Source organism: Hyla sarda, chromosome 2 (assembly GCF_029499605.1).
Source record: "Hyla sarda isolate aHylSar1 chromosome 2, aHylSar1.hap1, whole genome shotgun sequence".
In the NCBI taxonomy this organism is placed as follows: Eukaryota; Metazoa; Chordata; class Amphibia; order Anura; family Hylidae; genus Hyla; species Hyla sarda.
This window is the reverse complement of record NC_079190.1, coordinates 20363291-20389862: the sequence shown is the minus strand read 5'-3', so window position 1 is coordinate 20389862 and position 26572 is coordinate 20363291. Positions and strand designations below refer to the sequence as shown.

At 44.3% G+C, this 26572-nt stretch overlaps 1 protein-coding gene across 3 annotated transcripts in view; it reads left to right on the top strand.

Moving 5' to 3' along the window:
- The window catches only part of RAB30 (RAB30, member RAS oncogene family), a 156168-nt gene that overhangs the window by 62999 nt on the left and 66597 nt on the right, over positions 1-26572 (top strand). The window lies entirely within an intron of this gene.

The following is a 26572-nucleotide window of genomic DNA, read 5'->3' as shown; positions in this document are numbered from 1 at the left end:
GAGCCCGAGTGCCCAAACTGTAATGCACGCCAACTTTTATCCCTCAAAGTGCAAGCACAGCAATTAAATTAGAATACTGAGGTTTAAGTTTAGAAAAAAACTCCCTGCGTGTGCTACCTCCTGGCGGCCCCAGCGTTTTTAAAGTTAACGCGGGGCCGCAGAAAGGTAACCAGGACATCCTTGTGTCTCGAAAAGATCTTTCGGGACACAGGGATGTCCCGAATGTGACGGGCCCCCTGCAGGTTGCTCAGTGGCGGATCCCGTCCCCTAACGCCGGCCTTGATGGCGAACTATGGCCGTGTGCCCACAGAGGGGGCTCGGCATGCCACCTGTGGCACGCGTGCCATAGGTTCGCCATCAATGCTCTAAACGAATGCAGGGAGATCGTGGGGGTCCTCAGTTTTGGATAGGGGATAAGATGTCTAGGGGCGAAGTACCCCTTTAAAGCCCTACGGTCAATCAGAAAGGTCTCATGGGGGCTTGGTGGGCTGGGCACTAATACCCATTTTGGCGCTTTACTTCAGACACGGGAAGGCGAGAAGGATTGCTTGCTGGAATCTCATTGGTTTCTATAGGCAACTGCTTCACTGTTCCTTTGCACACGTTTTAATAAATCTATTCCATAGTGACCAAATAGTGAAGTCTTCAAATAATTGTCCGCTATAATGCCCACATCATATCCAGCATATAATGTTACCTCATTTTACCTCTAAATTATATGATCGTACATCACTCAATAATACCACCATGCACTACTAAGTACCGACATAAACCACTAAATACTACCACAATTCATACACCACTAAATACAATGATCATACACCATTAAAATATACCATCATACACCACTAAATAATATGACCATACACCACTAAATTATACCACCATACACTACTAAATAATATGACCATACATCACTAAATTATACCACCATACACTACTAAATAATATGACCATACACCACTAAATAATACCATCATACACCACTAAATAATATGACCATACACCACTAAATTATACCACCATACACTACTAAATAATATGATCATACACCGATAAATAATATGATCATACACCACTAAATACCGTAATATGATCATACATCACTAAATTATACCACCATACACTACTAAATTAAATACTGCCATACACCACTTAAAAATATGACCATACACCACTAAATAATATGATCATACACCACTAAATAATATGATCATACACCACTAAATAATATGACCATACATCACTAAATAATATGACCATACACCACTAAATAATATGACCATACATCACTAAATAATACCACCATACACTACTAAATAATATGATCATACACCACTAAATAATATGATCATACACCACTAAATAATATGATCATACACCACTAAATAATATGACCATACATCACTAAATAATATGACCATACACCACTAAATAATATGACCATACATCACTAAATAATACCACCATACACTACTAAATAATATGATCATACACCACTAAATAATATGATCATACACCACTAAATAATATGACCATACACTACTAAATAATACCACCATACACTACTAAATAATATGATCATACACCACTAAATAATATGATCATACACCACTAAATAATATGACCATACTCCACTAAATTATACCACCATATACTACTAAATTAAATATCACCATACACCACTAAATAATATGATCATACACCACTAAATAATATGACCATACTCCACTAAATTATACCACCATACACAACTAAATAATATGATCATACACCACTAAATACAATGATCATACACCATTAAAATATACCATCATACACCACTAAATAATATGACCATACACTACTAAATAATATGATCATACACCACTAAATTATACCACCATACACTACTAAATAATATGACCATACACCACTAAATTATACCACCATACACTACTAAATAATATGATCATACACCACTAAATAATATGACCGTACATCACTTAATTATACCACCATACACTACTAAATTAAATACTGCCATACATCACTTAAAAATATGACCATACACCACTAAATAATATGATCATACACCACTAAATAATATGATCATACACCACTAAATAATACCACCATACACCACTAAATAATATGATCATACACCACTAAATAATATGATCATACACCACTAAATTATACCACCATACACTACTAAATTAAATACCGCCATACACCACTTAAAAATATGACCATAAAGCACTATTATAACACCACTATAAACTACTAAATATGACCATAGACCCCTAAATAATACAACCATACACACTGAATTATACAACCATAGATCATTAAAAAAATACTAGTATTGAGCACGAATATTCATAATGCAAATTTTTATCGTGAATATCGAAACTTCGCGATATTGCGAATATTTAGAATATAGTGCTATTTATATTCGTAATGACGAATATTCGTATTTTTTTGTGTTTTATTTTTTTTTTACGTGTTAAATTTTATGTCAATTTTCCATGCACGATTTTCCATGCACTTTCCAAAGTGAACGAACATAGCGAATATGCGAATTTCGCGAACATAGGACAAATAATCGTCAATATATTAGCGAAATATCGCAAATTCTAATATATGGCCCCTGCCGCTCATCACTAAAAAATACCACTATAAACCACTAAATAATGTGACCACACACCATAAATATTAAAACCATACACTACAATACGACTATATACCATTAAATAAAACTACCATACACAACTATATAATACCACTGGACCTATACACTAAGTAATTCCACCATACACTAAACAATACCTCCGTACCCTACTAAATAGGACCGTACACTACATAATACCACCATACATGTTACGCCGAGCGCTCCTGGTCCCCGCTCCTCCCCGGAGCGCTCGCTACACTCTCGCTACTGCAGCGCTCCGGTCAGATCCACTGACCCGGTGCGCTGCGATGCCGCCTCCAGCCGGGATGCGATTCGCGATGCGGGTGGCGCCCGCTCGCGATGCGCACCCCGGCTCCCGTACCTGACTCGCTCTCCGTCGGTCCTGTCCCGGCGCGCACGGCCCCGCTCCCTAGGGCGCGCGCGCGCCGGGTCTCTGCGATTTAAAGGGCAATTGCGCCGCTGATTGGCGCAGTGGTTCTAATTAGTGTGTTCACCTGTGCACTCCCTATTTATACCTCACTTCCCCTGCACTCCCTCGCCGGATCTTGTTGCCATTGTGCCAGTGAAAGCGTTTCCTTGTGTGTTCCTAGCCTGTGTTCCAGACCTCCTGCCGTTGCCCCTGACTACGATCCTTGCTGCCTGCCCCGACCTTCTGCTACGTCCGACCTTGCTTCTGTCTACTCCCTTGTACCGCGCCTATCTTCAGCAGTCAGAGAGGTTGAGCCGTTGCTAGTGGATACGACCTGGTCACTACCGCCGCAGCAAGACCATCCCGCTTTGCGGCGGGCTCTGGTGAAAACCAGTAGTGACTTAGAACCGGTCCACTAGCACGGTCCACGCCAATCCCTCTCTGGCACAGAGGATCCACCTCCTGCCAGCCGGCATCGTGACAATACACCACATAATGACAATACACCACATAATGATACCACCATGCCCTATATGGACCATACAGTAAATAATACTCCCATACACCACATAATGACAATACACCACATAATGATACCACCATGCCCTATATGGACCATACAGTAAATAATACTCCCATACACCACATAATGACAATACACCACATAATGATACCACCATGCCCTACATGGACCATACAGTAAATAATACTCCCATACACCACATAATGATACCACCATGCCCTACATGGACCATACAGTAAATAATACTCCCATACACCACATAATGATACCACCATGCCCTATATGAACCATACAGTAAATAATACTCCCATACACCACATAATGATACCACCATGCCCTATATGGACCATACAGTAAATAATACTCCCATACACCACATAATGACAATACACCACATAATGATACCACCATGCCCTACATGGACCATACAGTAAATAATACTCCCATACACCACATAATGACAATACACCACATAATGATACCACCATGCCCTATATGGACCATACAGTAAATAATACTCCCATACACCACATAATGACAATACACCACATAATGATACCACCATGCCCTATATGGACCATACAGTAAATAATACTCCCATACACCACATAATGACAATACACCACATAATGATACCACCATGCCCTATATGGACCATACAGTAAATAATACTCCCATACACCACATATTGACAATACACCACATAATGATACCACCGTGCCCTATATGGACCATACAGTAAATAATACTCCCATACACCACATAATGACAATACACCACATAATGATACCACCATGCCCTACATGGACCATACAGTAAATAATACTCCCATACACCACATAATGATACCACCATGCCCTACATGGACCATACAGTAAATAATACTCCCATACACCACATAATGATACCACCATGCCCTATATGGACCATACAGTAAATAATACTCCCATACACCACATAATGATACCACCATGCCCTATATGGACCATACAGTAAATAATACTCTCATACACCACATAATGACAATACACCACATAATGATACCACCATGCCCTACATGGACCATACAATAAATAATACTCCCATACACCACATAATGACAATACACCACATAATGATACCACCATGCCCTACATGGACCATACAGCAAATAATACTCCCATACACCACATAATGACAATACACCACATAATGATACCACCATGCCCTACATGGACCATACAGTAAATAATACTCCCATACACCACATAATGACAATACACCACATAATGATACCACCGTGCCCTATATGGACCATACAGTAAATAATACTCCCATACACCACATAATGATACCACCATGCCCTATATGGACCATACAGTAAATAATACTCCCATACACCTCATAATGATACCACCGTGCCCTACATGGACCATACAGTAAATAATACTCCCATACACCACATAATGACAATACACCACATAATGATACCACCAAGCCCTATATGGACCATACAGTAAATAATACTCCCATACACCACATAATGACAATACACCACATAATGATACCACCATGCCCTATATGGACCATACAGTAAATAATACTCCCATACACCTCATAATGATACCACCGTGCCCTACATGGACCATACAGTAAATAATACTCCCATACACCACATAATGACAATACACCACATAATGATACCACCGTGCCCTATATGGACCATACAGTAAATAATACTCCCATACACCACATAATGACAATACACTACATAATGATACCACCATGCCCTACATGGACCATACAGTAAATAATACTCCCATACACCACATAATGACAATACACCACATAATGATACCACCATGCCCTACATGGACCATACAGTAAATAATACTCCCATACACCACATAATGACAATACACCACATAATGATACCACCGTGCCCTATATGGACCATACAGTAAATAATACTCCCATACACCACATAATGACAATACACCACATAATGATACCACCATGCCCTACATGGACCATACAGTAAATAATACTCCCATACACCACATAATGATACCACCATGCCCTACATGGACCATACAGTAAATAATACTCCCATACACCACATAATGATACCACCATGCCCTATATGGACCATACAGTAAATAATACTCTCATACACCACATAATGACAATACACCACATAATGATACCACCATGCCCTACATGGACCATACAATAAATAATACTCCCATACACCACATAATGACAATACACCACATAATGATACCACCATGCCCTACATGGACCATACAGTAAATAATACTCCCATACACCACATAATGACAATACACCACATAATGATACCACCATGCCCTACATGGACCATACAGTAAATAATACTCCCATACACCACATAATGACAATACACCACATAATGATACCACCGTGCCCTATATGGACCATACAGTAAATAATACTCCCATACACCACATAATGATACCACCATGCCCTATATGGACCATACAGTAAATAATACTCCCATACACCTCATAATGATACCACCGTGCCCTACATGGACCATACAGTAAATAATACTCCCATACACCACATAATGACAATACACTACATAATGATACCACCGTGCCCTATATGGACCATACAGTAAATAATACTCCCATACACCACATAATGACAATACACTACATAATGATACCACCATGCCCTACATGGACCATACAGTAAATAATACTCCCATACACCACATAATGACAATACACCACATAATGATACCACCATGCCCTACATGGACCATACAGTAAATAATACTCCCATACACCACATAATGACAGTACACCACATAATGATACCACCATGCCCTACATGGACCATACAGTAAATAATACTCCCATACACCACATAATGACAATACACCACATAATGATACCACCGTGCCCTACATGGACCATACAGTAAATAATACTCCCATACACCACATAATGACAATACACCACATAATGATACCACCATGCCCTATATGGACCATACAGTAAATAATACTCCCATACACCACATAATGACAATACACCACATAATGATACCACCATGCCCTATATGGACCATACAGTAAATAATACTCCCATACACCACATAATGACAATACACCACATAATGATACCACCATGCCCTACATGGACCATACAGTAAATAATACTCCCATACACCACATAATGACAATACACCACATAATGATACCACCATGCCCTACATGGACCATACAGTAAATAATACTCCCATACACCACATAATGACAATACACCACATAATGATACCACCATGCCCTACATGGACCATACAGTAAATAATACTCCCATACACCACATAATGACAATACACCACATAATGATACCACCGTGCCCTACATGGACCATACAGTAAATAATACTCCCATACACCACATAATGATACCACCATGCCCTATATGGACCATACAGTAAATAATACTCCCATACACCACATAATGACAATACACCACATAATGATACCACCATGCCCTATATGGACCATACAGTAAATAATACTCCCATACACCACATAATGACAATACACCACATAATGATACCACCATGCCCTATATGGACCATACAGTAAATAATACTCCCATACACCACATAATGACAATACACCACATAATGATACCACCATGCCCTACATGGACCATACAGTAAATAATACTCCCATACACCACATAATGACAATACACCACATAATTATACCACCATGCCCTATATGGACCATACAGTAAATAATACCACCATAGACAGCTTAATATAACTGTGTGGTTTTTAGTTTAGGGGTTTGTGAATTCCATAGTTCCTTATAAAAAGGGGTGTCCTTGGTAATTCTAAGCTATCCCCCTCCTGAAACTGAATCACTCCTATAACACTATTGCTCCACTTTAAAGGGGTACCCCACTGCCTTAGCGTTCGGAACATTTTGTTCCGAACTCTGGGTGCGGGCTGCGGGAGTTGTGACGTCATGGCTACCCCCCACCCCCTCGTTACATCACACCACGCCCCTTCAATGCGAGTCTATGGGAGGGGGCGTGGTGGTTACCACGCCCCCTCCCATAGACTTGCATTGAGGGGGTGTGGTGTGACATCACAAGGGGCGTTGGCCATGACATCAACACCCCCGCAGCCTGCACCCAGTGTTCGGAACAAAATGTTCTGGATGCTGGGGCAGTGGGGTACCCCTTTAAAGGGGTTCTCCACTGGATAATAAAAATTTTTATCAACTGATGCCAGAAAGTTAAACAGATTTGTAAATGACTTCTATTTAAAAATCTTAATCCTTCCAGTACTTATCAGCTGCTGTATGTTCCACAGGAAGTTGTTTTCTTTTTGAATTTCCTTTCTGTCTGCCCACAGTGCTCTCTGCTGACACCTCTCTCAATTTTAGGAACTGTCCAGAATCTGTTTAACTTTCTGGCACCAGTTAATTTATAAAAAAAAAATGTTTTCCAGCCAGGGGAGTACCCCTTTAAGGAAGTGACTCAGCTTTTTGTGAGCATTTGGGGCCACCTAGGCCATGTTTTGCTGGTTCATCATGGAACCTTATTTGGGACCAAGAATAATCTACCCCCCCCCCCTCACCTCCCCCCCCCCCCCCCAACACAGGATTGTATTTTAGGAAGAGTTCCCCTTTTTTATTCTGACTGACTGGTTGGCCCTTAGTGTATTTTGGGTGGTAGTTTTCCGAGTATCCGCAGATTTTATGCAGGGGCTGCTGGGAATGTTGACAATCACTTCCCTGTGTCTCACATTCTTCTTGCAGTCGGAGGCTTCTGTTTCCTATTTACTCCGGAGATGGATGTTATTTGCAGAATGACTTGATGTCCATACGAGACCCTGCACCCACCGCATTTCTATTTTAACCCTAAAATCTCCAGGGAGCAGAGAAAATATATTTAGTATTTAGGTAAATGAGCTCCATTGGATTTCTGATGCCTTCTTTAATATTTTTTCACTCAGTTCATGGTAAGGGGAGAGTGGTGATCAGTACTGACATTCTGGAGGTGCAGCAGGAGGAACAGTGGCAAGAGTGACAGGAGGTGCAACAGGAGGGAAAGTGACAGGAGGTGCAGCAGGATGGAGGTGACAGGAGGAGCAGCAGGAGGAACAGTGACAAGAGTGACAGGTTGTGCAGCAGAAGGGAAAGTGACAAGAGTGACAGGAGCTGCAGCAGAATGGAAGTGACAGGAGATGCAGCAGGATGGGGGTGACAGGAGGTGCAGCAGTATGGAGGTGACAGGAGGTACAGCAGTAGGGAGGGTGAGAGGAAGTGCAGCAGGATAGAGGGTGACAGGAGGTGCAGCAAGAGCATAACTGGAATTGCAGCAGGGGGAGTCTAACAGCAGTGAGAGGAGGTGCAGCAGGAGGGAGGGTGATGGCATTGACAGGTGGTGCAGCAGGAGGGAGGGTGACAACAGTGACAGGAGGTGCAGCATAAGGAAGAGGGACAGGAGGTGCAGCATAAGGGAGAGGGACAGGAGGTGCAGCAAGAGGGTGACAGGAATTGCAGCGGGGGCAGGGTGATGGCAGTGACAGGAGGTACAGCATAAGGGAGAAGGACAGGAGGTGCAGCAGGATGGAGAGTGACAGGAGGTACAGCAGGATGGAGGGTGACAGGAGGTGCAGCAATAGGGTGACAGGAATTGCAGCAGGGGGCAGGATGATGGCAGTGACAGGTGGTGCAGCAGGAGGGAGGGTGATGGCAGTGACAGGAGGTGCAGCATAAGGGAGAGGGACAAGAGGTGCAGCAGGATGGAGAGTGACAACAGTGACAGGAGGTGTAGCATAAGGGAGAGGGACAGGAGGTGCAGCAGGATGGAGAGTGACAACAGTGACAGGAGGTGTAGCATAAGGGAGAGGGACAGGAGGTGCAGCAGGATGGAGAGTGACAACAGTGACTGGAGGTGTAGCATAAGGGAGAGGGACAGGAGGTGCAGCAGGATGGAGAGTGACAACAGTGACTGGAGGTGCAGCATAAGGGAGAGGGACAGGAGGTGCAGCAGGATGGAGAGTGACAACAGTGACTGGAGGTGCAGCATAAGGGAGAGGGACAGGAGGTGCAGCAGGATGGAGAGGGACAACAGTGACTGGAGGTGCAGCATAAGGGAGAGGGACAGGAGGTGCAGCAGGATGGAGAGTGACAACAGTGACTGGAGGTGCAGCATAAGGGAGAGGGACAGGAGGTGCAGCAGGATGGAGAGTGACAACAGTGACTGGAGGTGCAGCATAAGGGAGAGGGACAGGAGGTGCAGCAGGATGGAGAGTGACAACAGTGACTGGAGGTGCAGCATAAGGGAGAGTGACAGGAGGTACAGCAGGATGGAGAGTGACAGGAGGTGCAGCAAGAGGGTGACAGGAATTGCAGCAGGGGGCAGGGTGATGGCAGTGACAGGTGGTGCAGCAGGAGGGAGGGTGATGGCAATGACAAGAGGTGCAGCAGGATGGAGAGTGACAACAGTGACAGGAGGTGTAGCAGGATGAAGGGTGACAGGAGGTGCAGCAAGGAGCAGGGTCTGCAGCCACTAGAGGCCGGGTACATTACTTATTCTTTTTTTCTCCTTAAGGGGGTCCTAACAACAGGTGTCTAGATAATTACAGGGGACCTTATATACAGGGGCAAATCTACCTACAGGGGCAAGATAATTGCAGGCATGCCCTATATACAGGTGCCCACAGTGGGGCCTGTATACAGGGGGCAAGCTACATACAGGGGGGCCATATACTGGGTAAAAACTACCTACAGAGGGGCCATATACATAGGGAAAGCTGCCTACAAAGGACATAGGGGGCCCTATATACAGGGGTAAAGCTAACCACAGTGGGGAATCTACCTACAGGAGGGCCCTATATGTGGTGTCCCAGCACCAATGGCTGTCCTGTGCCTCTGGACTCCTTCAGGCAGTTGGGTCACTAGAGACTTGTAGTTAAATTAATTGTGTTTTCACTTTATTGCAAAATAATATATTTTTCTAAATTCTTTCTATTGCTGTTATATGTATATATGTTATTGCTATGTTACTGTACCCTTAAGAGGAGCTGTGTAAACCCCATGTTACCCATGTTACTACCTAGTGTAGTGGGGGGGGGGGGGGGGGGGGGGGCGGAGAGTTGCCCCAGTGTAAGTTGAGCCACAGTTTGGTTGAGGTGTGCTGTGTGTAGAAGCCATAAGAGAAGGCCCAGATCAAATGTATTCAAGCTGGTCATTCTGCAAGGATTACTTACATGGTGGAAGTTCATGCCCCGGTAGAGAAGGCTTCAGTACCTTGACAGAACCATACCCACCAGGATTTATCTACCCGTCCAAGTCAGTATTAATCTGTTTGGTGAAAGCACCACAAGTCCCAGCAAGGCAACAGGGTTCCTTAGGGGTCACGCAGCACTCTCTCACCCAAAACCAACTGTCCATGTAATACCATCTGCACCCAGCTCAGTAAAGATGTCCGTGTGTTCATTTCCTCCCTATGTCTGGCCCAGGAGAAACTATCTTCATCCTCGGACCGTGTATAGGATAACAGTGCCCTGGCGTCACGAAGTGATCAGGTAGTTCTACTAACACCCCATGGCCACCACATGTATACCGGGGGAAAGCTACCTACAGGGGGGACATATACCGGGGGAAAGCTACCTACAGGGGGCAAGCTACCTACAGGGGGCAAGCTAACTACAGGAGGTCCTACATCTGGGAGGCAAACTGGATAACGGTGGGGTGGTACCTTTTTGAGGTGAGCCCTTAGGTGAAAAATGGTTGGGAAACACTGATCTGGACGTGCTTAAGGAGGCCCCTTTCACCTGGAGCTGGCCCGTTGTGTAACTCTCCACATCACAACAATTGGAGTTCTTTTCTTGCAGACAGACACAGGACGTGGGATGACACCAGCTCTGTACATAGTCCCCATTAAGCAGCAGTTCCGGCTGGCTAGTTTCGGGCTAATGTTGATATTCTCACGGTTTGGTTGATTGTTTTGTCTCCAGCCTTGGAGGGTTTTTTTTGTGTGTATTTTATTTTAGGAGATTGATGTCGCAGCGGGTTTTGTGATTGTAACTCAGCTACCGGAGAATTATGCCCAGTCCTTGCCTTTACTCTGTATAAACATCTTGGAAATGAGTCTCTTTATTGCTCCAATATGAGTTAAAGCCAACGCTGGGAATCGCCAGAAGATAAATTGTTCAGACAATGTCCTCACCGGAGGAGCCTTGATATTTCCTTTTTGGGAAAGAAATAAGATAAATAACATTTGCATTAAAGTGAAGTTTCCTCTTTTTACACTATGTCCTATTTCCATCCAACATTCTATGGCTGACTGATCCAATATATCTTTACAGCGGCTCTAGCCTAGGTACCGTATATACTCGAGTATAAGCCGACCCGAATATAAGCCGAGGCCCCTAATTTCACCCCAAAATCCCAGGAAAAGTTATTGACTCGACTATAAGCCTAGGGTGGGAAATACATCATCCCCCCTGTAATCATCCAGACCCCCGTCATTAACACCCCCGTCATCATCCCCCGTCATCATCCCCCGTCATCATCCCCCTGTCATCATCCCCCTGTCATCATCCCCCCTGTCATCATCACCCCCATCATCATCACCCCCATCATCATCACCCCCATCATCATCACCCCCATCATCATCACCCCCATCATCATCACCCCCGTCATCATCCCCCCGTCATCATCACCCCCGTCATCATCACCCCCGTCATCATCACCTCCGTCATCATCACCCCCGTCATCATCACCCCCGTCATCATCACCCTGTCATCATCCCCCTGTCATCATCCCCCTGTCATCATCCCCCTGTCATCATCACCCCCGTCATCATCACCCCCATCATCATCACCCCCATCATCATCACCCCCGTCATCATCCCCCTGTCATCATCCCCCTGTCATCATCCCCACGTCATCATCCCCCCGTCATCATCCCCCTGTAATCATCCAGACCCCCGTCATTAACACCCCCCGTCATCATCCCCCTGTCATCATCCCCCTGTCATCATCCCCCTGTCATCATCCCCCTGTCATCATCCCCCTGTCATCATCCCCACGTCATCATCCCCCCGTCATCATCCCCCTGTAATCATCCAGACCCCCGTCATTAACACCCCCCGTCATCATCCCCCTGTCATCATCCCCCTGTCATCATCCCCCTGTCATCATCCCCCTGTCATCATCCCCCCGTCATCATCACCCTCGTCATCATCACCCCCGTCATCATCCCCCCCTTCATCATCACCGCTTGTCAATCCTTTCAGTGGTCTTCAACCTGCGGACCTCCAGATGTTGCAAAACTACAACTCCCAGCATGCCCGGACAACCATCGGCTGTCCGGGCATGCTGAGAGTTGTAGTTTTGAAACATCTGGAGGTCCGCAGGTTGAAGACCACTGCGGCCTTCGTCATCATCCAGTCTCCCCCCTTTGTTTTGTACTCACCTCCCCTCGGTGGGAAGGAAGGGTGAGCTGGTCCGGGCCATCTATGCTGCAGGGACCGTCCGGTGGGGAGGATTAGTCGTTCCAAGCTGTCCATCTTCACCGGCAGGCCCTCTTTTCCGCTTCGTGCCCGGCCCCGGAATAGTGACGTTGCCTTGACGACGATGCACAGGGACGTTCATTCGCAGGGACATGAGGAGGGGGTTTGTTACAGTGTGTCACCCCAGTAGTAAGGAGATTACATGACAAGACGGTTTATTACAGTGTGTCACCCCAGTAGTAAGGAGATTACATGGGGAGGAGGTTTATTACAGTGTGTCACCCCAGTAGTAAGGAGATTACATGAGGAGGGGGTTTGTTACAGTGTGTCACCCCAGTAGTAAGGAGATTACATGAGGAGGGGGTTTGTTACAGTGTGTCACCCCAGTAGTAAGGAGATTACATTACAAGAAGGTTTATTACAGTGTGTCATCCCAGTAGTAAGGAGATTACATGAGGAGGAGGTTTGTTACAGTGTGTCACCCCAGTAGTAAGGAGATTACATGAGGAGGAGGTTTGTTACATTGTGTCACCCCAGTAGTAAGGAGATTACATGAAGAGGAGGTTTGTTACAATGTGTCACCCCAGTAGTAAGGAGATTACATGAAGAGGAGGTTTGTTACAATGTGTCACCCCAGTAGTAAGGAGATTACATGGGGAGGAGGTTTGTTACAGTGTGTCACCCCAGTAGTAAGGAGATTACATGGGGAGGAGGTTTATTACAGTGTGTCATTTAAGTGGCATTTTCCAGGTAAATTGGTATGATGCAATCTCTCTGCAGCACCCCAACAGGAAAAATGAAGTATTACACTTTGCCCATCAAAATTAAAGGTCTGTCTGTGTAATATATAGATGTTTTCTATCTACAAGAACATGAGTTGTTCTTTGTAGATAATAGATCAGCATCTGATATGAGGTAAAGATCCACAATCAGGTCAGCATTCCCTAAGGGAACATCTGAAAACCCGCAGAATCCCATAATGGTGAGTCAGGCAGGTCCGTCCAATATATGGATATGAGGGTCCTGAGTCATAGCAACAAAGCGCCACACTTCTGGGAAGAAGATGAGTGAAACGTGCTCGGGAAGACTATGGGTGAAACGCGTTGTTCTGCAGCTGTACGGCCAGAGCATTACAGTCAGATGGCTCTGGAGCCGGAGCACACTCATTAAGCATGCCGTGTCATCTCGCTGCACTGCCTGCTGCAGGAATCCACCGGGACGTGATTAATTCCTACCTTGTGCATTAATAAATTCTATTCATGGATAATTACTTAAAGAAGAAGTGCGTTTTTTTTAGTTCCGCCTTCTCTAATGTGCATGTTCACAATGGACGTAAATATACATCTATATGTGGGAAGGGGTTAACCCTAAACTGTAAGTCACTGTAACCCTGTGAAGTCACAGAACAGGGCTAATATACAGTGATGTCACAACATGCATCAATACTGCATGACGCATATATATATATATATATATATATATATATACACATATACTGTGTGTATATATATATATATATATATATATATATAAAAAATCAAAAAAACAAAAGGGCAACAGCACTCAAAAAGTCCAAACGATTTATAAGAAAAGGTGCAGGCAACCTGTAAAAGGATCAAGTCCAACGATCCATCCAAATGTAAAAGAAGGGAGATCAGGGCAGCACTCCAATGGTGTGAAAAAAAGATAAAATTTATTCCATCAAAACAATGTGCAAAACAGCAGCGACGTTTCGATCCTCTCCAGGATCTTTTTCAAGCTGACCTAAACAGATTTGTGATTTCTTTTATACATATACTCATCAAGTGAAACAATTATCAATCAAGTGTACAGTCAAAATACAATAAAGTGCAATTAAAGCATAAACCGTGTACAGTAGAGTGATCAATGTACAATGTAAGGCTCATATATCTTTCTTATTATGAGCAAGGTGCATATACAGGTATCCAGGAAACCTGGATACTAAAGTGCTGACAGTGATCTAAAAACAATAAGGTTGCCTATGATTAAAAACAATCAAACAATCAGAGGAGTGATTACAGTAACACTATACCTTAGACGTGTGTAATGGCGTGCATGGACACTTGGCGTTCCGGAAGCGCCGTCTGTGCCAGCCCGCCCCCTAACATGACGTTCTACTTAATCATTGGTTTGAGATCTCCGTCTTGCAAACACCACAGCAGATCAGCGTGTGCGCACTGCCGACTTAATCGTCCGTACATGGTCATGTACCGGCGCCTGCGCACCAAGAGAATAGGTGCGACGGCGCCATTTTGAGAACTGGAAAAGCTTCCCTTACATAGAAAAATACATGAATAACATGTCCCAAACATAATAACACGGCAGTCCATGAGTAAACAGATAACCAAGAGGCAAGGTTCCATGCCAAACCCTATGCCGTCAATGCTCAATTCCAGGTAGGAAAAAATGAAAAAGTGAAAAAAACAACAAATAAAGAATGAAAACAATATAAGGGATGAAACCAACTGAATATAACAGGTGGGTGTTGGGTACAGGTTCTCTCGAACCTCACTTTTTCAGAGTACATAGCAAAGCATTATTAAATTAAAATAGACCGGATTATGGTCACAAAACCCCTATTCCGTGGGTCACCCCTATTCGCATGACTTATATAATAAGTACATATTAAGGGTGGGTGTCAGTCCCGACACACCCAATCTCCTCGGGTGCGTCCGGAACCCACCAAAACCCTCGGACGCTCGGGGCCAGGTGTCTGTGCTCAAACAGCAGCTCGTACCTGTGTGGACCCTGGTCGTCATCAACTTCCCTGTGCTATGTAAGTCCAATGTGATATGTACCAAAATGAACAAAAAATGAAAAATTGAAAAAAAATGAATAAAGTAAATGGGTAAAAAAATGAATGAAAAACAAAAGAAGTAAAAGAAGTAAAAAATAAAAAACTACCTGGAAGAGCAAAGACCGCAAGAGGTGGCACGTATCAATACCTCCTACGGCACCTGTCACACATGTCTACCGTGTACAAACGTCAGGGAAAAGACATAATGAAGATATTGTTTATTAAAAAAATATAAAAGGCAAGATGTCCTGTTCTCAAAAGTTGACTGTTGCAAGTGGCGGAGATCAGAAGAGTAAACCAGTTCCTCTGAGTGTATTGAACTCAAACTGAATCTGAAAAAAAGGAAATAGAAGGATAAATTAGATAAACAAATCTGTTATACTCGGAGACCAAGGCGAACAACAATCCCCCACACCTTAGAGCATGCCCGGTGTAATTTTGAACTCCACATTCAGCCCAACAGGGCGTAGTGTGGAAAGTTCAAAAATCCACCGTAGTTCCTTCTTTTTGAGAAGAGTTAAACGGTCCCCACCTCTTTTTGGGAGTGGGACATGGTCCAGAATCATAAATTTCAAATCCCGTTCTGTGTGGCCCTTTTCTGTAAAATGTTTAGCCACTGGCAAATCTAAACGTTTTTTACATATAGTGTATCGGTGGTTATTTAACCGTGTCATCATGTTACATTTGGTTTCGCCTATATGCAAAAGTTGACAAGGGCACCACAGAACGTAGATAACATAATCCGAACAACAATTTAGATAATAATTTATCTTATATTTTTTGAGTGTATCAGGGTGTTGGAACTCAGAACCTTTTACCATTAGATTACAATTGACACAAGACCTACAAGGAAAAGATCCCTTGCCCATTGTACCAAAGTATCTTTGTTGTGGTGTTTTGGAGGAAGCTATATCGGCTTTCACCAATTTGTCCTTAATATTAGAAACTCTTCGATAGGACATAATGGGGGGATGTTTTAGAGATGGAATCTGGGGGAAACCTTTTTCTATAATCTGCCAATTGCGTTTCAATATTTTAGTTAATTGTGTAGAGATGTCATTAAAAGTGCTCACAAATGTCAGTCTCTCTCCCCTGTCTACTGTCCGATTAGTGGGGCTCAGAGTCAGTGCTCTATCCATAGATTTGACCCGCTCACCATGGATGTCCAGCAGCCTAGGGGGATAACCCCTCTGTCTGAAGTTGCGGGACATCCTGGCGAGTGCTGCTTCGCTATGTTCAGGGCGGTCAACTATTCTCTTAACCCTCAAGAACTGACTATACGGTAAAGATCTCACCATGTGCCTAGGGTGACAACTCGTGTACTGTAGGAGGGTGTTGCAGTCAGTCTCTTTAACGTAAAGGTCCGTGTGGAGTTTGTTGTCTTGTAACGTAACTGAGGTATCCAAAAATTGTAGTTTATCTGTAGAAGAAACAAGAGTGAATTGTATGTTATAGTCAATGGTGTTCAAAAATCTATGGAAATCATCCAATTCCTCAGTAGTGCCTGTCCAAATTAAAAAAATATCATCTATATATCGCCACCACTCCACTACCTTGGTGAAGTGGGGCGACATATAGATGAATTCCTCCTCCATACTGGCTACCACCATGTTTGCGTAGGTGGGCGCAACGTTTGCGCCCATTGCGGTCCCTCTCGTCTGTAAGTAAAACTGATCATTAAATGTGAAGTAATTACAGCTAAGATTGATATCCAACAAAGCTAACACAAAATGAAGTTTATCATCAGTGCAGTCTGTATTTAGCAGAGCCTTACATACCGCATTAAGTCCCACCTCATGGCTAATAGATGTATAGAGACTCACTATATCAAATGAAGCCAGTATGGAGTTGGATGGTATAGTCAAGTTCTGAATTTTCATCAAAAAATCGGTCGTGTCCTGTAGATAAGATCGGGCCCCCACCGCATATTCACGAAGCACCTGGTCTAAAAAAAATTGAGATATTATTCAAGATGGAGTTACGACCAGACACAATGGGTCTGCCCGGCGGATTGGACAGAGATTTATGAATTTTAGGTAATAGATAAAGGACCGGGGTGACAGGATGGTCAGACAGCAGAAAATCATACAGTGACTTATCAATGATGTTACTATCAAGAGCCTTATCAAGGACCAATTTGATCCTACGTTGGATGTCCCACCTGGGATTCCTATCCAGCAACTTGTAAACCGAGCTGTCGCCTAATTGTCTCTCTGCCTCATGTAAGTACATCTGCCGGTCCATGACCACGACTGCGCCACCCTTGTCCGCAGGCTTGATGACGAGGTCGCGGTCATGGGCCAGCATGTCAAGGGCCTCTCTCTCTGCCCTGGACAAATTATGGTGCACTGTAAAATTACCATCCTGTTTCAGTAAATCCACATCATGTTTTACCAAAGTCCTGAATGTCTCTATTACAGGAGACTCCAATGTAGGAGTAAAATCACTCTTTGTTTTGATATTGATTTTTTTCAGTTCAAAATCCGCCTGAGACCTAGAAGAAGAGGTATTCGGTGTGGAGCCAGTTCGTTCATCAAACCATACTTGTAATTTGATTTTCCTCAATAATTGGTGAAGATCAAGTTCAAGTTGAAACCAATCAGTAGATGTATTCGGACAAAATGATAAACCTTTGGATAATACTGCAAGTTGTGTAGTTGACAGTGTTTTGGATGAAATATTTACCACTTGACTTTTTTCTTCTGGTTGTATTTCGGTGTCTGCGACTTGGGTTGTCTCTGGCTGCGGGTTCTTGTGTTGCCGGTGGTGTTTGCGGCCTCCCCTCCGGGTGTGTTTGATCCGGCTGCTGGATCTAAAAAAACCTCAGCATCATCTGCAGCAACATTAGTGAAGTTAGTAGAAGTCACAGTTTCAAAATTACTTTTAACATCTTTGGGTCTTTTATTTTGGCGTTGAGTGTTATAATTATTATTCCAATTGTAAATACCACCAGAGCTATAATCCTGACTATCACGATACCATTTATGTCGTTTTTGTTCTTCAAGTTCACTCCTGAACTTGGCTAAAAAAGTGGATTGTTTTTCCAAAAATACCTCATAGTCATTTTGGTTTAATGCTGACTTAAGAGAATCCTCAAGGGCAGTAGTTCTCAATCTTGACTGGGAAACATCTTTCTGTAGAAATTCGATATTCAAGAGTATTAAGTCCAAAGCATATCTATTGGTAATACGTTCATATTTAGATTTAAAGTCAATGTCCTGAGTATACATGGTAGGTTTAAGGTTGTTACGCATGCCCCTGGGGATACGATGTGACTTATAATATTCTCCCAGTGTTGTAAGATGTAACTGCATGGTAACTAACCTTTTAGATTCTTGTTCATAGTTCCTCTGTGTGTATGTATGTATGTATATATATATATATATATATATATATATATATATATATTTAAAAAAAATCATGTAAGTAGTATAGGCCAGTGAGGGCAGTGGGCACAGTCAATGGTATACAGACCGTGCTGTACCCATTGCCCTGGCTGCTATATATATGCATATATATATATATATATATATATATATATATATATAATGCATAGATATAGCAGCCAGGGCAATGGGTACAGCACAGTTGATGTATATAGCCCCGCAGTATTGTGTCACTGTATACCAATGACTGTGCTATGGCCTCTGGCTGGCCTATACTGCATATACCACTATATATATATATATATATATATATATATATATATATATATATATATATAGTATAGGCCAAACATGGCATAGGGCACAGCACAGTCATTGGTATACAGTGACCAACATTGCTTAATACAGTGGCAGGCCACTGGGACGGTTGGACCACCTGACCTTCTGTTTACACTGATGGCCGCTCGCTGGCTGCTGCGTCGCTCCTGCAGGTCGGAGACTGCAGCACCTCATTTGCATGAGCGGAGTGGAGAGGCAGAGAGCCGCAGAGGCTGTGAGGCAGCGCAGCGCTGGGGCCTACAGGAACTGTTTTAGTTTTGAACTTCACTTCAGGCTGTCGGGGCCGGACAGTAGAGAGTTGCGGTGGTCGGGCCCCGAGCGAGGCCCCCACTAGTGCGATTTCCTAGACGGACGGCTTATATGGCCTAATGCTAGAGCCGCCTCTGCACCTAAGTAGCGTAGCAGTAGGTCTGTGGGGGCTGTCTACCTACTACTATATATGGAAGCACAGGGGGGGGGGGTAGCTATATGGGGCACAGAGGGGGCCTACAACTATAAACAGGGGCAGTATAGGGGCCTACAACTATAAACAGGGGCAGTATAGGGGCTACAACTATAAATGGGGGAGTATAGGGGCTACAACTATAAACAGGGGCAGTATAGGGGCCTACAACTATAAATGGGGGAGTATAGGGGCCTACAACTATATATGGTGCAGTAAAGGGGCCTACAATTATATATGGTGCAGTAAAGGGGCCTACAACTATATATGGGGGCAGTATAGGGGCCTACAATTATATATGGTGCAGTAAAGGGGCCTACAACTATATACAGGTAAAGAATAGGGGCCTGCAACTATATATGGGGCCTACAACTATATATGGGGGCCGTATAGGAGCCTACAACTATATATGGGGCAGTAAAGGGGCCTACAACTATATACAGGTAAAGAATAGGGGCCTGCAACTATATATGGGGCCTAAAACTATATATGGGGGCAGTAAAGGGGCCTACAACTATATACAGGGGAAGAATAGAGGCCTGCAACTATATATGGGGCCTACAACTATATATGGGGGAAGAATAGAGGCCTACAACTATATATGGGTCAGTATTGGGGCCTACAACTATATATGGGGGAAGAATAGGGGCCTACAACTATATATGGGTCAGTATTGGGGCCTACAACTATATATGGGGGACGAATAGGGGCCTACAACTATATATGGGGCAGAAAAGGGGCCTACAACTATACATGGGGGCAGTATGGTGGCCTACAACTATATATGGGGGAGTATAGGGGCCTACAACTATATATGGGGGAGTATAGGGGCCTACAACTATATATGGGGGAGTATAGGGGCCTACAACTATATATGGGGGCAGTATAGGGGCCTACAACTATATATGGGGGGAGTATAGGGGCCTACAACTATATATGGGGGAGTATAGGGGCCTACAACTATATATGGGGCAGAAAAGGGGCCTACAACTATATATGGGGGAGTATAGGGGCCTACAACTATATATGGGGCAGAAAAGGGGCCCACAACTATATATGGGGGCAGTATAGTGGCATACAACTATATATAGGGGGCCATATAGTGCTCTACAATTATATGGGGGAGTATAGGGGCCTACAACTATATATGGAGGCATTACATAATCCTGTCTTGTTTTTGTTCTCCTAATGTTCCCTTTTTGTCTCAATTAAACATGGTCAGTCTACCCATGATCCACTGCTCTCTAGTAACAGGAAATGAGCAGAATTATGAGTTCAGCTTTGGATGTCAACAGAGAATCTCGCACCCATCACATTGTGCGTCCAATGAGCAGTTCAGGTTAGGGAGGGAGCGAAGACTTTATAAAGTGCCCTCTTGTGTTAGTTTGGCAGAATTCATTGTTTCCCATTGAGTGGTCTGCGCCTCAGCTCTGCCCAGCGTGGGATCTACACAGGCGACTTCTCGGGCTCTGTGGAATGAATCAATAAGCCTTTTGCTCTGTTTTCACAGTTTTCTTAATGTTTTGCATGGATGAGTAGAAATAATTAGTGACCCCCTATAGATTTTGCCGGAAATGAAGCCAAATATTCTGTATCTTACCGCAGTTGTCATGTGGATGAGCTATTTGTAGTGTAGTCTATGAAGTACGCAAGTTCACACTTCTTAGGTGCTGTCTGTCTTTTTATTGGACTGGTTCTACAGTACGGGACTAAAATATCCAAAAAAGGCATGTGGAAGGGAATAAAGCAGTGTGTCTATCAGGTGACATATAGGCAGGGGGTATATATACAGTCATGGCCATAAATGTTGGCACCCCTGAAAGAAGATGAAGTATTTCTCACAGAAAAGTAGGGATCGACCGATATCGTTTTTTTAGGGCCGATACCGATAATCGGTGCAGGTTAGGGCCGATAGCCGATAACTTATACCGATATTCCGGTATAAGTTATCGGCTATTTAACCCCCTGCGACACCGCTGCAGATCATTGATTTAAAGCGGGCGCTTTAAATCAATGATCTGCAGTGGCTTTTGCGGGGCCATAGGCCGCCGCCGCCACCCGCTTCTCTCCCCCTACCTGTCATGGTGGTCCCGGCCATCCTTCCTGTAGTGTCCGGGGGCATTCCGGGTGAAGAGTGAACCGGTCCGGGCTGTCCTTCTTCTCCGGGGGTCCTCTTCTCCACTCCGGGCAGGCTCCGGCCTAGTACGCTGCATAGACGCCGCTGCGCAGTGACGCCCGTGCGCAGCGACGCACCTGACGTCACGGAGTAGCGGCGTCTATGCAGTGTACTAGGCCGGAGCCTGCCCGGAGTGGAGAAGAAGACCCCCTGAGAAGAAGGACAGCCCGGACCGGTTCACCCTCCACCTGGAACGCCCCCGGACACTACAGGAAGGAAGGATGGATGGCCCGGACCACCCCCATTACGGGTAAGTTTAATTTTTTTATTGACTCGGAGGTTGGGGGAGGGGCCCAACCGGTATAGCGATATGGGCAAAAATCCAGCATCACGGTGGGGGGTGGGTCGGGGGTGCGATGCAGTGGGTCAGGGGTGCGGTGCGTCGGGTCGGGGGGGTGGCGGTTGTGGTGCGGGGGGGGGGGGGGCGGGGGGCGTTGCATTATCGGCAAGGTAATTGCCGATACCGATAATGCCCAAAATCGTGATTATCGGCCGATAATATCGGCCATACCGATGATCGGTCGATCCCTACAGAAAAGGATCGCAGTAACACATGTTTTGCTATACACATGTTTATTCCATTTGTGTGTATTGGAACTAAAAAAGCTAATTGAACATAATGTCACCAAACTCCCAAAAATGGGCTGGACAAAATTATTGGCACCCTTTCAAAATTGTGGAAAAATTTGATTGTTTCAAGCATGTGATGCTTCTTTGAACTCACCTGAAAATCAAAATTGTGGAAAAATTTCAACAATCTCAAGGTTACAAGTCCATCTCCAGAGATCTAGATTTGCCTTTGTCCACAGTGCGCAACATTATCAAGAAGTTTGCAACCCATGGCACTGTAGCTAATCTCCCTCCGTGTGGACAGAAGAGAAAAATTGATGAAAGGTGTCAATGCAGGATAGTTCGGATGGTGCATAAGCAGCCCCAAACAAGTTCCAAAGATATTCAAGCTGTCCTGCAGGCTCAGGGAGCATCAGTGTCAGCGCGAACTATCCTTGGACATTTAAATGAAATGCTATTGCAGGAGACCCAGGAGGGCCCCACTGCTGACACAGAGACATTAAAAAGCAAGACTACATTTTGCCAAAATGAACTTGAGTAAGCCAAAATCCTTCTGGGAAAACGTCTTGTGGACAGATGAGACCAAGAGCTTTTTGGTAAAGCACATCTTTCTACTGTTTACCAAATACGGAATGAGGCCTACAAAGAAAAGAACACAGAGCCTACAGTGAAATATGGTGGAGGTTCAACGATGTGTGGTGGCCCAGTACGTGATGGTGTTTCTCCGTACCTTTCCTGGCCTGTCAGGCAATGTCCCCAGGGCCCCCTGCAGTTGTTTCCCTCATGTAAATATGTTGTGTATTATACTGTGTGTTGTATCTTTAATAAATGTACCATGTGATTGTTACCCAGGAGGTACTAGTGATCAGCTGACCCCAAAAGTGACCTATGGGCACCCTGCTAGTCTCCTCCTTATAAACCCTGGGTGGAGCTATCTTCTCTCTCTTGTTCCTGAGCTCCAGTGCAGTCAAGTCATCTTAGTGTGTGTGTACAGAACATTGGAGGCCTTAAAAGTCCTGCAGCCACAAATCAAGTGCAAAGTAAGCTAAAGTCACAGTCCTGTCAGTCAAGTCAAGTCTCCTGTCTATCCAACGTGGCCTGCACTAAATTCTCCTGTCTACTACAAGTTCCAGCAAACCCGCAAGGTCTCTGTGTCACTGGTCACCTCCTTGGGCCCTGGCGGTACTGCATAGACTGTAACAACTGTCTACCCTCAGTAAAGCTACCGTTGTCCATAACTTGTCGTCGGTGTCTTCATTGCCCCGTGCCAAGCCCAGGATCCAGCGGTGTACCTTAGGGTGGTTAAGGCTAAACCACGCCCTGGTGTTACGAACACAAGGGGTTAATACCATCTGCCCCTAGGGCAACAACATCTTCTCTGCACCACACACCCCGCCATTACCACAGATGTTTTGGGGTTATTTTGCTGCCTCTGTCACTGGGGGCCTTGAATGTGTACAAAACATCATGAAATCTGAGGATTACCAATGGATTTTGGGTCGCTGTACAGCCCAGAGTCAGAAAGCTGGGTTTGCGTCTGAGCTCTTGGGTCTTCCAGCAGGACAATGACCCCAAACATATGTCAAAAAGCCCCCAGAAATGGATGACAACAAAGCGCTGGAGAGTTCTGAAGTGGCAGCAATGAGTCCAGATCTAAATCCCATTGATCACCTGTGGAGAGATCTTAAAATTACTGTTGGGAAAAGGCGCCTTCCTATAAGAGAGACCTGGAACGGTTTGTAAAGGAAGAGTGGTCCAACATTCCGGCTGAGAGGTGTAAGAAGCTTATTGATGGTTATAGGAAGCCACTGATTTCAGTTATTTTGTCCAAAGGGTGTGCACCCAAATATTAAGGTAAGGGTGCCAATAATTTTGTCCAGACCATTTTTGGAGTTTGGTGACATTATGTCAAATTTGTTTTTTTTCCCTCCCTTTTTTGGTTTAGTTCCAATACACACAAAGGGAATAAACATGTGTATAGCAAAACATGTGTTACTGCAATCCTTTCCTGTGAGAAATACTTCATTTTCTTGAAAAATTTCAGAGGTGCCAACATTTACGACCATGACTGTATATATATATATATATATATATATATATATATATATATATATATATAATGTAGTCTCTATCTTATAAGGATTCATTAGATTTGCATTTGGAATTGCATTTATAGTCCTTTTAGCCTGGGTTTTTTTCAGCTGCTGTAAAGCAAGGTTGTCTTCTGTAGTGCACCACCTAGTGGTTTATATTGTGAATACATCTTTAAAGGGGTACTCCCCAGAAAAACTATTTTTTTTTAAATCAACTGGTGCCAGAGAGTTAAACAGATTTGTAAATTACTTATGTTGAAAAAATCTTAATCCTTCCTGTACTTATCAGCTGTTGTATGCTCCACAGCAAGTTCTTTTCTTTTTGAATTTCCTTTCTGTCTGACCACAGTGCTCTCTGCTGACACCTCTGTCCATTTTAAGAACTGTCCAGAGTAGGAGCAAATCCATATAGAAAACCTCTCCTGCTCTTGACAGTTCCTAAAATGGACAGAGATGTCAGCAGAGAGCACTGTAGTCAAACAGAAAGGAAATTCAAAAAGAAAATAACTTCCTGTGGAGCATACAACAGCTGATAAGTACAGGAACGATTAAGATTTTTTTAAATAAAAGTAATTTACAAATCTGTTTAACTTTCATGCACCATTTGATTTAAAATGATGTTTTCCAGGGGAGTACCCCTTTAAGGACCAATTCTTTAGTTTAAAGGGGTATTCTGGGCAAAAACATCTTATCCCCTATCAAAAGGATAGGGGATAAGATGTCTGATCGCGGGGGGCCCGCCGCTGGGATCCCCCCCCCCCCCCCCCCCCGTGATCTCCCTGCAGCCTATTCTATGCGTAGCTGCATCTGAAGTTTCGGAAACCGCCGGGCTTCCGAGATGTTGACGTCACGCCACGCCCCCTCCATTCATGTCTATGGGAGGGGCTGTTGCAGCCGATACGCCCCCTCCCATAGAAATGAATGGAGGGGGCGTGGCGTGATGTCACGTCCCTGTCTCGGAAGCTGACGGTTTCCAAAACTGCAGACGCAGCTACGCATAGAATAAAGGCTGCTGCAGGGAGATCGTGGGGGGTCCCAGCAGCGGGCCCCCCGAGATCAGACATCTTATCCCCTATCCTTTGGATAGGGGATAAGATGTTTTTGCCCGGAATACCCCTTTTACACATACCTGTCACTTCAGGAAACTTTTCGGAAGAAGGTGTCATGTGTGCATGAGATGTAGCACTATTTCCAGCCATTATATAACTTGTACATGGCAGGTTTCACCAGTGTTCCGCTCTGTAGGCTCGATCTCTAAATTTTAGTTGTCCCTGATCTAGTGGGTGTAGATTAGTTGCTTTTATGTCTCTTATGCACTGCACATACACAGAAGGAAGATCCTGCAGTGAACACCCTAACAATCAGCAGTAGTATGGAAGCAATTTAGAGCAGTAGTGAACAGTTTAAGCCCTGGGTAAGATCTAATACTTAATGGGGTACTCCGGTGCTTAGACATCTTATCCCCTATCCAAAGGATAGGGGATAAGATGCCTGATTGCGGGAGTCCCAACGCTGGGGACCCCCGGGATCTTGCACGTGGCACCCCGTATGTAATCAGTCCTCGGAGCGTGTTTGCTCCGGGACTGATTACCGGCGACTACAGGGCAGGTGGCGTGTGCCGCCCC